At 40.5% G+C, this 12,872-nt stretch overlaps 1 protein-coding gene across 2 annotated transcripts in view; it reads left to right on the top strand.

The window, feature by feature from the left end:
• The window catches only part of LOC147323807 (uncharacterized), a 99,849-nt gene that overhangs the window by 14,085 nt on the left and 72,892 nt on the right, over window positions 1-12,872 (top strand). The window lies entirely within an intron of this gene.

Genomic DNA, 12,872 nt, shown 5'->3' with positions numbered 1-12,872 from the left:
CTGGCAGCCCTGCACAATGATGCCGATAATACAGATGTGCATGTCATGCTGTAAGACTTGCAGACAGATGACTAATGCACGGGAAAAAGTGGCGCTCTACACTATATTGTGTGTGTTTGTGTGGGTGGATGAGAGGGTAAGTGTGAAACCATGAATGACATTACATGTGTGAGAAGAGGGACTGCATATTTTTGTATAATCAGTTTGTGTGGGCATGTCAATGCGTGCAGCCCCTCCTGGACTCGTGTATACCATTACTGAGCTGCTGTACTCTAAAGCATGGCGACCGTTCAGGGTAAGTAGTTACTTATAAATCATATATTCACGATATAATCATTTTCTAGCTGTAAAATTTTGAATGTGGTCAAGTGCACTTATCATTACACTGTTGTCAGTTTTTTAAAAGTTAATTAATACAAAATAAATTTAAATGTTGTCGAACATGGATAGAAGACCTAAATACTTAAAGAAGTTGTGACATTTTTAGACTGTTAAAGAGCCCTTCTCTGCTGTGCTTTGCTTTAACTTGCATCATAATGGATAAATATTTTTTAGTGTTGCAAATTAATATTATTAATATTGGAGAAACCCAAAGGTATCGCCTCTCTCTGCTGCTCAAATCAGCATTATTAGCCATTTTTCACACACGCACCATATCTCTGCAACTTTCTTTCCACCGAGGGATGTGGATATCCAGTGCATTAGCTGCTTTTTAGTCTGGCAGCTCCCAAGTGCAAGAGCTGCATTACACGTGCAGCTGTAAAGTGTGAAGTTGTAATTTCCCAGTTCCCAGATGGAGATTTCAATGGGAACGCCCCCTCAAATCAGACTTTCCACACCAACCCAGACTTCATAATTCAAGATGGCAGCAGCACTTGTAAACATGAGCAAAACTGCAGAACTGTTGTGCATTTGTGACTCACAAAACAGGCCGGGCTCTATGAATGAAGGCGCTGCAGTGGTATTTTTAATGTAAAAAACCAAACAGGCGGGTTGTGTTGCAGCCAGTTGGGGCTGAGAAGAGAAATACTACTACTAGAACATAGCAGTCATCCATTATCTGACTTCAAACTTAAAAGGAATGCAGCGATGTCGAATTGCACCAAAGTGAGAATACGCTGCATTTACTGCCAGTGCGAGAAAAGCGAGATAGTCATGAAAAAGGGACTTTTCTCCATATTCATGTCAGAATGAAAACAGAGCTTTATAAAAAAATAAAAAAAAGGTAAAAATTATATTTTAAATAAGTTTAAAGTGAGTGACCTACAGGTCTCAAACTTCTGAGTTCTTCTGAGTGAGTGTTTTTTTTATTATTTTATGCACACTTAGATCGAACAGATAAAAACTCATGTTCAGGGACAAACGTCTCTTACCCAGTACGCTTTCACACCTCCTTGAAAGTTAAAAGTCTCTCACAGTTTCATTCAGTTTGAACTGTTTACTTTTGGAAACAAGCTCCATCTACCCCAGTGTGTCTCCATAGCCTAGTGGTTAACATGTTTGCTTGGTAAATGAAAGGTCACTGATTTGATTTCAGCCAGAGACAAAAGTCAAACATGCAGAGGGATCTGCTGTGGAGAGCTAAAAAAAGTGATCGTCGTCTGATGGCGAAAAGCCCGACTCCAAATAAATGCTAATGTTGCCCCAGATGTGTGCACATTGTCCACTGTTCCTTCCTGTAGACATGAGACCTTTTTATTGTCTGGAGGTTTGCAGTCAAAGTTTGCTTTCATCTTAACCTCTCACTATGGATGTGCAGTCCTCCCAAGTCCGTTGGTTGGCATGGGTAGTTTTGGTTTATCTAGAAAATGGTTTAAATCTCTTTGATATGAAAAAATGCTTTTGACCGAGCTGCTGCCCTCTCTAAAGTCTGGTACATTTAACCATTAGATGGAAAATGACTCCTCAGCGGGGCAGAGCGTGCAAGGTTGAACGCTGGCAAAATTGGCTTTGGATTAGCTTTGATGTGGGAGTTGTTTTGTGAGATTTCAAAGAAGTTGGTGGCTCGAAAATGCATCTGAAAACACATTTCATAAAAACCACAGTGAGCTCAGAGATGGGCACGACAGACATGACTGACTGAGGAGCAGCTTCAAACTGATGGGTCTGCGATCCCCACAGGCATGAAATTCTATTAATACCCATAATGCTGTTTGGATCAATACATGAGTACTACACTTTTAAACCACGCTGGCTTTGCAGATGCTAATACGGCTCTGATAGTCTCTAGGCAAAATATCTTGTCATAAATAGTCATGAATGTGGTAGATGGATCCATTTACTCTCTAATGTCTCTGGGAGGTTGTCTTGTAAAATTGCTCTAAAACATTTGCATGGATTAGTGTGAGCTTTGCAGGTGTTTTTTCTGTTTCAAGTTGATTTTTAATCACTTCTGCAAGCCCATAAAGTTTCATTTACCGTTATTACTTTTGATACCAATGAGCAAATCAAGGTGAGATAATCAAAAAGTTCAGAAACTGGTGACAGCACACAGTGGTTGTGTTAACCAAACATATGATGTTGCATGCGGTAACTGTTAGTGGAATAGTGATCTTGTTTAATCTATGCATGCAATCCATAGATTGCTTGCATAGATTGAATGCTGTTGTAGTGTAGCGTTGAGTTTGAATCCATGATCTGTCTGCTGGTTCTTTCTGAGTACTCCTGCTTCCTCCCACAGTCTAAAAGCTGAGGGTCGTTAGGTTAATTGGTGATTCTCTCTGTGTTAGCCATCCTCTTGCCCTATGACAAATGGGTTAGGCTCCAGCACCACTGCGATGTAAGAAGATGGATGGGTGTTGTCAGCTTACTCTAGCAAACTTAGTTAGAAAGCTGAGTCCACACACTGTGCTGGTGCTCATTAATTCTAAAGAACAGATTCATCAAAGTATCAGACTTTTACTCATTAAAGCGGCAATATTTTTTTGTCAGAGAATTCTTTGAAAATGCTTCAAAGCGCCACTAACACGTTAGCAAAGTCCAGTTCAATTACTGAAATTGGCAGAGATGAGGCCTAGCTGACATGTTGGTAATTTAAGCTAAACGGGTTCATAGAAATAAACATCCATAGAAAACAAAACCAGGCTATAAAAATGTTTATTTTGCAGTGCGCTTGGGCATTTTGACAGTCACTGGGGGAGTCTGTGGGCACTGACTCAGGTGGCCACAAGAACAACTGCAGTTTTTCTACACTTGTGCATTTTTCCTTCATTTCTCTTACCTGAGAGGTTGCAGCAAATATGCAGCTATATGAGACATGAGCAGGTGAAAGCGGCACTCCATTTCTGTCACTGTTGCATAACGCAACATCGTACTTTCCTGCGATTCGAGGAAAGAACAGTTTGTTGTCTCGTTACTTGTTTAGTGTTTTGGTGTGTGTGGTTCTTCATTCACTGAGTCAAGGTAGTGAGTGGAGGAGTTGTAGCAGCAGCAAGGTCACGGCCAACGTGGTGCTGATTGAATGTCTCCCCCTTCTTTTCTTTACCAATAAGCCTCTCTGCATCTCCTCATACGCACTGCTGCTGCCTCTGCATGAGTCAGAGGACCAATCAGCTTTTGTCTGAAAATGCCTTTGAAGGCACCGTGAGAAGGAAAGGAAGCAATCCGGCCTTGTATCGAGTGCAAACAACAAAGTCGTGCTTCGAAGAAAGCTCTGGCACAGCTTTCTTTCATTTTGGTTCATCCTCTTCAGTCGCTGCTTGGTTAATTATGATTCAGCAGAGTTCACAGGGTTTAAGCGACACGTTTGTGGTGTGACGGTGAGCTTTCAGCCATTTCTTGGGAATTTATAAGAGTAGGCAGTTCTGCCAGATACAGTACATGATGTAACATAATAGTACATGCGGATAAATCGATAGTCCATGAGTGAGAGAATGATAAGGGTGCTTCGCGTTGCAGTGTGAATGCCTCTGAATATCCCTCACCATCCATTAACTTAACACAAACCTCCAAATCTCCCCTCGGGTTTTTAATGTGCACAACCTGTCATGTTGCTGAAATCATAGCTGCTAGTGCACAGCGCCGGCAACAAGCAAGCTGAGAGCTAATATTAGCACCAGCTCCCCCATCATGTGCAGGGAGCTAATATTAGAGCTGCACTCTTTGGCTTGGGTTTAATTACCTGCGTGATTTGACTCATGAAAGCCTGGTCCAAGGACCCAGAGGAGTTTATCCGTGTGTGTGTGTGTCCCTTGTGTCAGCATTATAACCCACAGGAACAACAAGAAGATGAGTCATCTTGATTGAGCGGCTGTGGCTTTCTGTTTATTGAGGTTTGATCAAAGGTGCGCCATCCTTCAGGCTCCCCATCGAGTCTGTCGCTATTTTTAAAAGCAAAGAATATAAACAGCCTTCGCCAAACAAGTATTGAAAAAAAAAAAAGAGTATGACAGTGAATAAAAGCTGTTGACATCAAAAATACACTCAAAGATTTTCAGTAGAGATGGATAGATATGTCTGTGATTTGCTGAATTCTTTGCATTCTTTTTGCTGCCATTGTTGTTTTCAGTATTTACTGGTAGTTATTTTGTGACCTACCTGTTACTCTACCTGTGAAAAGCAATTCAAAGTATGCTAATATTTTTATTTATTTGTATTTTAAGCACAGTCCAATCAAGCAGCAACCACTAATGAAGGCTTAAGGTCAAGGTCAAGTTTATTTTTTATAGCACATTTCCAACAGCTCATCCTGCACATATAGTCACAGGTTTAATCAGGGGCCTTATCACACGTACAGCTTTTAAACTGTAAATATTGTTTATGAACTTAACCAGCTGTTTCTGAAAAGGTATAGCTGAAGCATCGACATCATAAACTTTAAATGTAATGTGCTGTCTTTGGCCACTTTGTTCCATACAACTGCTTTTTAACAAAAAGCAGCAACTCAGTGTGTTTGAGCAAGTAGACGTGACTGATATGATCTGACGTTCAAACTGAGCATCAGAATGGGGAATAAAGGTGATTTAAGTGACTTTGAACGTAGCATGGCTATTAGTGCCAGCTCGGCTGGTCTGAGTATTTCTCAGTATCAGTCTGAGGAGAATTTGAGCTGATAGGAAGGGAGGACTATCTCACTAAACGCTCGCTACAGTCAGGATATGCAGAAGAGCATCTATGAATGTACAACACATCCAGCCTTGAAGCAGATGGACGGCAGCAGAAGACCATGCTGGCACATTAACAGTGGCATGAAACAGCATCAAAACACGGCGCCATCCTGCCTCGTCTCAAAGGTTCAGGCTGCTGGTGGTGGTTGAGCCCATCGGTACAAATTCAGCATCACAACACCGCTGAGTATAGTTACTGACCATGCAAGATAATATGCTAGGTCACAAACTGTTTTGAGGTTGTTAGTAAAAAAAAAAAGTAATCTATTACACATTATTGTTACCTTTCTTAAAAGTAATTTTATCAACAAAAGTCCTTATTATGAACACAAAGCAAAAATGGAAAATCAGTCTATTAACCCTTTAAAGTCGGTCGGAGTGGGCACGCTCCGTTTTGCGTAACTATTTTTAAATGCAGGTAGCACTGCAACCACATAAGCTAGCGCAATAAATTGTTTTGCATATACAACCGGAGGAGTTGTACTTAAATCTTATGCCATCAGCTTGTCCTAGGTCACAGTTTCCTTCCACATATAGCTTTGCAAAAACTGCATGAAAAGCACTTGCAGCAACAAAAACATAATATTCCAGAAACACGCTTTGCCGATCCAATCAGCTGTTCGTAACACTTTCTATCGCATGTCCGCCATGTCCTGCCCGAAACCGGAAGTGACGTCATTTTGCGGAAATGTAGTTTTTTACCATCAGGGCCTTATGAGCCTATACTTGTGTTTTTAAAAGTTATGTTTGACTTTATGACTTTCTGTGTTGTTTCTGGGATGCTTAGGACTCATATTGCACTGCTGGAAATAGTTTATTTTGATGCAGTACAATATGAGTTCTTTTTGCAAATTTGCATTATAATATTTATTTTCGTTTTCCCTGCAGTGTATAGAAATTGGTGTATTTCAAAAATAAAACTATGAAGACACTCAAAATAAATTTTCTGTGGTGGGAAACTATTTTGTGCAACTTTTTTGTATTTACAGTTTTGAGGGATAAGCCTCTTAAATTTCACTAACTAGAAATATATGTTAAAAAAACAAAAATGATTTTACATTTTTTTGTAGTTTATTGCACTTTTTTGCAATTTATGTAATTACTATGCACTTAATGCAGACATATTATTAAAATTTGGGCTATAATGGTTGTATTGATGTATATCAACTTGAAATGCTCCCAAAAATGGCTCTACAGCATGTAAAAATATAATATAAGCTCTGGCGGACTTGGCTCTATGGTAGGTCTTAAAGGGTTAAGACTTTAAAGTGGTGATTGTACTTTGGAAACATGTACAGGAAGAAAGGAGGCGGTGCTGCAAGCCTGACTGTTCATCACTGTCTTTATCAGCTGCTGAAGTTCAGGCTCTGGCTGCCGGGCTGGGGTCAGCACACGCTCAGCTTTATCATCACTCTGGGGTCTTGGCTAGCTTAGCATTAGCATGCCCCCTGGGCAGGTGCTTACAAAGAGCCAAAGTTGTCTCACTCCACCATTTTCCTCCTCCTGACATACAAACTGAAATCAGCTGATTGTGGCGCAGGTGTGCTGGAAGAAAAAGGCTTGTTTGTCTGACATTGTTATTTATTTGTATCATAACTAAAGAACAAGTAACTACATAATAGTAGTCATGCACTGCATTACTTACACCCAACGTTACACTGTTACACCCAACACTGGTTACAAAGATTTAATCAACTAATTAATGTTCTCAGATGACCTCCACAGTCACCAGATCTCAATGCAGTAGAGCGCCTTTGGGAGGTGGAACAGGTGATTTGCTTGTTGTACAGCTGACAAATCTGCAGCAGCTGTTTAGCCGTATATTTACAAAGAATTAGGGCGAAAGGTGGCCACACCTGTAACCTGCAAGGTTTGCAAACTGTCCACTGTGTCCAGTCACTGTTTCATAGAACAGTGTACACCCTCGGTTTTTTAAAACCTTGCTATCTGCTTCACATGAATAGTGATACTACCATATTAAAACTGATATAGTTAGCTAAAAGTGAATCAGCCAAGTGACATATCTACTAAAGATAAACCGTAAAATGGGATGAATAATGCTTGGCTAAATTTTTTAGAAAATCAGAATGTAGCTAAAAATGACTTTTTCATTTGGATAAGTGGAAATAGCTTGATAGTCATAATAATAATAGCTTGAGATATTTAGCCAAAAAGTAGAAAATGGCAAACATCAGGGACATGTTTGGACAGACTCACTCCGATCGCACATTCAGGCGTCCTGCAAGAACTCTCATCGCTTGGTCTAATATTTTTGGCTTTATCATAGTGCAATGTGTGACACTGACATGACTACAGCTAATGCTAAAAATGTAACAATAAGAAACGTTTGTCAAAATGTTTTATTTCAGTCCACATTTTGAATCTCAAATATGTTTTAAGGTGTAAAAGTGATTCCCTATTCATGCAAATAATAAAAATTAATTATTTAAAACAGGCTTGCTGCACATTTGCATTCTTCTGAATTTCAAAATGTAGTAGTGGTAAATAGATTAAAAATCATTTTAAACAGTGTGTTCCTAGTACACAATCTAAAAGTAAAACATGTCTCTATTGACCAAAACCAAATCAGATTTCTCTGTTTTGCTTTTTAGCCAAACTGTCAGTAACGATGACTCAGTCAGTTAAAATTGCTGTGCATGCTGCATGTCCAGACACGCCTGCAAAATGCACACCTGAGCTTGTATTTGGGCTTAAAATGTTTTAACATTGTGGGTAGAAAAAAATTCGATTAATATCAATCTAAATTTAGCCAGTACTAAATGCAGTAGCTTGAGATTTTGCTGGGACACAGCTGATTCCCAACCTAAATGCATTCCAGTAACAGACAAAGCAATGGTTAAGTCTGAATTGCTGAAATAGCTACTGGATAAAAAAGTTTGGCTATAAAAGTAATTAATAAAACTAAATTGTGGAACAAATCTCATGTGACTGTTGAAGAGGTCAGAAACCTTTAGATGTAAAAGCTTAAAAATAAAAATGATGTAGTTTATCGAATAGTTTCTGATGCAAATAATCTGCAAATAAACAACACAGTACTTTGCCCCAAGCACTCGTCCTACAAACCTCTTAGCTATGAAGCAAAAACCCCACATAGTGCATCCACACGTACTCTCTGGGTGCAATCAGTTGGCCAGTGAAACTTACCCCTCAGTGATGCTGCCAGCTTTTCCATTTTTAGCTTGTGGTTGATGGATGGTTTCTTGTCAAGCTAGATGAGTTTTTATCAGAAGTTTAACCAATCGATGCATGAAATCTGTTTTTTTTACATGCTAATCTAGAAGTTGAAATGATAGGAAACATGCAAAGCAAATAAGACTGAGTGTGGCAGGAGCTGGTAAATGGATTGTTCCTCTTGTAACTTCTGGCACAGCAGTGGCGCTCCCACCAGACTTCATGCCAAATTGTCCAGAATTACTGGCAAGCTGGACAGCTGAAAGGAACCGGAGCACTCGAGAACAGCACTGCTGCATCCAGGATTTAACATTACAGTCTGGATACAGGAAGATCTGTAATAACTAAACCACTGTTTACTGTGTAGTATTTATTTCTTCTTATCTCAACATTAAAATTGGGAAGTCACATTTTTTTCACACATCTTTTTTATTGTTGTTTTTTATTACATTTGAGCTGATATGCGTAGCTTACAAGTTGTTAAAGATTTTGATGCTGGCATCCAGACACGGTTGGTTAAGCTTAGGTTAAAGCTGCTTTTTGGGACTCATGATGAATGATGCGGTGTTTGTAATTAGGTTCAGCTGTAATGTTCCTATATGATTGTGACACTGTGATTGTGGAAGGTTTTATTAAAGTAAATCTCCACTAGCTATCTGTATGACTAGATGCCAGCAGGAGTTGGTGGGTGGAAAGTAGCCAAGCAGTGTTTGTCTTTGTGTTTTCTGGCAGAAGAAAAGTGGGGTTGTGTTACATTAGCAGTTGTGTTACTGCTTTTAACTCTGGCCTTCCTGTAACTCTACACTCCCATCACTCTGGTTTGCTGCCAGCAGAGCTCTCTCCTTCACTTACACGACTCCCTCCTCCTTCTGTCTTTTATCTATTTATCTATCTCTTGTGGTCTTTCTCTCATCGCCCGACTTCATCTCACTCGCTTCCATCAGCTCCCGCCTCAGTCAGCTGACGAATAACTGGATGAAAGAGGTCCAAATTAAGTTCATGCTCATCTGCGCTCTCTCTGAATCAATACTGACTGGCATACTTCAACCTCTTCGTGATGACAAATCATAAGCACAGATGATCTCTGAGGATCTGTGCCTCAAACGGATATTTACATTAAAAAAGAGCTCAGCATTTTTATGTGTTAGTTACTGAAAATCTGTTTAATGAGGTTTATCATGTGTGATAGTTGTCCGCCACACTGATGTGATACAGCTACTGGTTTCTCGGGAGCAATAATTTCCAGCTGGTTGTCAGTGGTTCCTGCAGGTTGCTGACTCTCATTATGTGAACTGTCATAGGAATTGCTTTGTTTGCAATTGATTGCAATTTTTCGTGTTTAAGTGCTAGAGACCAAAGCAGGCGGGCTGAGGTTTTTGCCAACTGGTTGGAGAATACACATTTTGCCAGGGGCTCACTGAGCAATCTGTAGGTGTGAGTGACTGAGACTTTAGGAATTATTTTCCCAACAACTGCCATCAGCCTGTGGCAACCACTTGCAACCAATTGTCCAAAACAAATTTCCCCCATGACTGGTGGTTGCCAGATGGTTGCAGACCAGTCTCTAGGCTTTAGCCCTCAAGGATAAGGTTCTTCCACCTTAGGCTACGTCCACACTAGCCCGGATAGATTTGAAAATGGCGTTTTCGTCTGAAAACACTCCGCATCCACACTAACGTTTTCAGTTGTATTCACAGAGTTGTGTGTCCACATTGAAACGTTTTCCTTCGGGGAAAATGCCGTCTCAGTGTGGACGGGAGGCCAAAACGGAGAGAAAACGATGCGTTTTCAAATGAAACATTAGTGTGGACGTAGCCTTAGTCTCAGCCAGTTCTGTCATATTTAGAGCTAAGGAGCCACTTTGTCTTCCTCACACCTTTTTACAGAGGCCCCTGGGGAGCTACCAACAACTGGACAAAGGCCAGTTGTTGGCGGTGAGTAGTGTAGCTGTGGGAAGACTAGCTGCAAAGTGTGAAAATGACAGATAATGTGACTAATGCAGAGGCAGTGAAATGCACGAAGACAGAGACGTTTTATTGTGGATGAAGCTTCATGCTGCCATCCGCAACAAATAGTAAAGGATTTATCAAATATTGCACATAAGGGCTCAAACCTGCTGCAAACATCCAAACAAATGTTGCATGCAGAAATAATTAAACGTCACAGGGAGAATTTGTCAGCTCGGTGAGACTGATGTCTTTGAAGTGAGGGCAGAATGATGAGTTGGGGTTAAGGGAGGGAAAGTTTGGTCGCTCGGCGTGCCAACTTACAAGTTCTCTTTGTTCTGTCGGCTTCAGTTATGAGCGTGCACGTTCTCTCCCACTGCTACCATAAGGCAGCTCCAATCTGTCACTGCTGGCAGCTCACCGTCCTCATTTGAGTGACTTCTTTTTTTTTTTTTAAACAAGAGTTCTGTTGTCTGCGTCGTCACTGGCGTGGAAAGTCGTTCTGCATCAACGTTAAACAGAATGGAGACGACTGGAAAGAAGTCAGCTCGGCCAAGATGAGTAACCGCCAGGAGATTTAGCTCGAAAGACAAAACGTGGACTATAACAAAGAGAATAACAAAGAGATTTCTGTGCTTAGGGTTTAGCTTCATGTGCATGTTATGGCTGAGCAGCCAGCTGGATCTGATGGTGGACTTGTCAGTGAACAGACAGGAACTAAACATTACTTAATTCAATATCTTTGCACAGAGAAAGTCCTCTTCATCATCGCTGCATCAGTGTCATGGTGATTCCTGAATAAAATCTGATCACGCTAATCCGATTAGAGTTTCCATGAATCATTTGAACCTGCCTCATTTTCTCATTTTCCCCGTGAGTCCAGACCCTTTAATTGTTTTATTCAGAATGTAAATCGATCCCCGTCACCGGCTCTTTTCAGAGAGTGGGAGAGGACATGGTGGGATGATTTCCTGCTTCCTCTACAGGATGAGCTCATTTTCTCTCTGACATCATAAAAAAGCTGCATTATTTACTTTTTATTAGTATCTGTCATTGGAAATAACAGAGGCCTTTGATTTTGATTTTGATTTCTATCATTTGTCTCCAATTGAAAATTTGATTTATTTATTTGCCTTTTTCTTTGGCTGAGATTTTAGCAGTGCAGCTGCACCGTACAGTCATACAAGCTCTGCCTCCAAAACAACCCAGGAACCAAGGCATTGTTTTATGCATATTTACAATAAAAATCAATTGCATAAAAAAAGAAAATATTTGAAAAAGAAAAGAAAAACACAACTGCCTGAGGTGGAAAGCTTGATGTAACAATAAAAGCAGAGCGACAAAGTGTAACGGGAACAAAGTTAGCAAATAAATCCTGCAGCGTTAATATCATCAAAGTGTCCACTGAAGATAAAGTTCAACTAATTCATGTAACACCAAATCAAAACATCAGTCACCTCAAGGTGCTTTATATTGTAAGGTAAAGACCCCACAATAATATATAGAAACCTCAACAATCTTGGCAACAGCAGGAAGAAAAAACTCCCTCTTAACAGGAAGAAAGCTCCTGCAGAACCAGGCTCAGGGAGAGGCAGCCATCTGCCGTGAACGGTTGGAGTGGAGAAGGGAGATGATGAGGACCTGATCATGAGGAGACTCCATCGTTTCTTTCCACTTAACCATCAGAGAACTTTGGTTTATTGCAGGAGTGTGAGCTCATGGAGCCACATACAGTCTTCAGGTTGACTATCACACCTTGCTGTAGTTTTCCTTTCTTCCTTTTCACTGAGCTTTACATTTTATATTTCTGCATCCCCACATTGTGCTAAATTTGAGGTATTTCGGTGTTTTTAACACACACACCATACATTTCTTCTTCGACTGATCCTGTTCACAGCACAGCAGATTATCTGTGTCCGTCTCACCCTGTACCCAGGATCCTCCTCTCTCACACTAACCCTCCGCATGTCCTCCGTCACTACACCATGAATCTTCTCTGAGGTCTTCCTCTTTTCCTCCTGCCTTGCAGCTCCATATCCAGCATCCTTTGTCCACTGAATCCACTGTCTTTCCTTTGCACATGCCCAAAGCATCTCAGCCTTGCTGCTGTACATTTGTTTCTAAATAACAACCTGAGCTGTCCCTCTGATGTACTCATCATTACTAATCCCAGTCTGCTCACTCCCAATGAAAATCTTAACATCTTCAGCTCGGCCTCATGTGTTTTTGTCAGTGTCAGCATCTCCAAACCTTACATCATAGCAGGTCTCACTGCCATCTTGGAAACCTTCTGTCACAAATCACCTCTGACGCTGGTTTCCACCACCCACACCACCCCACATGCACTCTCTTCTTCAACTCTCTTGTTCATGAAGCACGTGTTTAGGAAACGAGTGTGCACACTTTAAACATCAGAATCAGAATCAGAATACTTTATTGATCCCTGGGGGAAATTATTTTTTGTTACAGTGCTCCATTTTAAACCAACATTAAGACAAGACAGACAATACGCTAACTAAGAATAGTACAATATATACATATATATACATACATACATACATACATAAGTCACTTATAAATAAATATTTGGAAAAGAAACATGTGTAGCTGTAGCAGCAAACAGTGTGTT

The sequence above is a fragment of the Aulonocara sp. 'chitande type north' Nkhata Bay genome, linkage group LG8 (genome assembly GCF_057382095.1).
Source record: "Aulonocara sp. 'chitande type north' Nkhata Bay isolate Kocher_YH1m ecotype deep benthic linkage group LG8, A_spYH_male_GT1.1, whole genome shotgun sequence".
In the NCBI taxonomy this organism is placed as follows: Eukaryota; Metazoa; Chordata; class Actinopteri; order Cichliformes; family Cichlidae; genus Aulonocara; species Aulonocara sp. 'chitande type north' Nkhata Bay.
The sequence above is the reverse complement of the archived record's forward strand: the minus strand, read 5'-3'. Positions and strand labels throughout refer to the sequence as shown.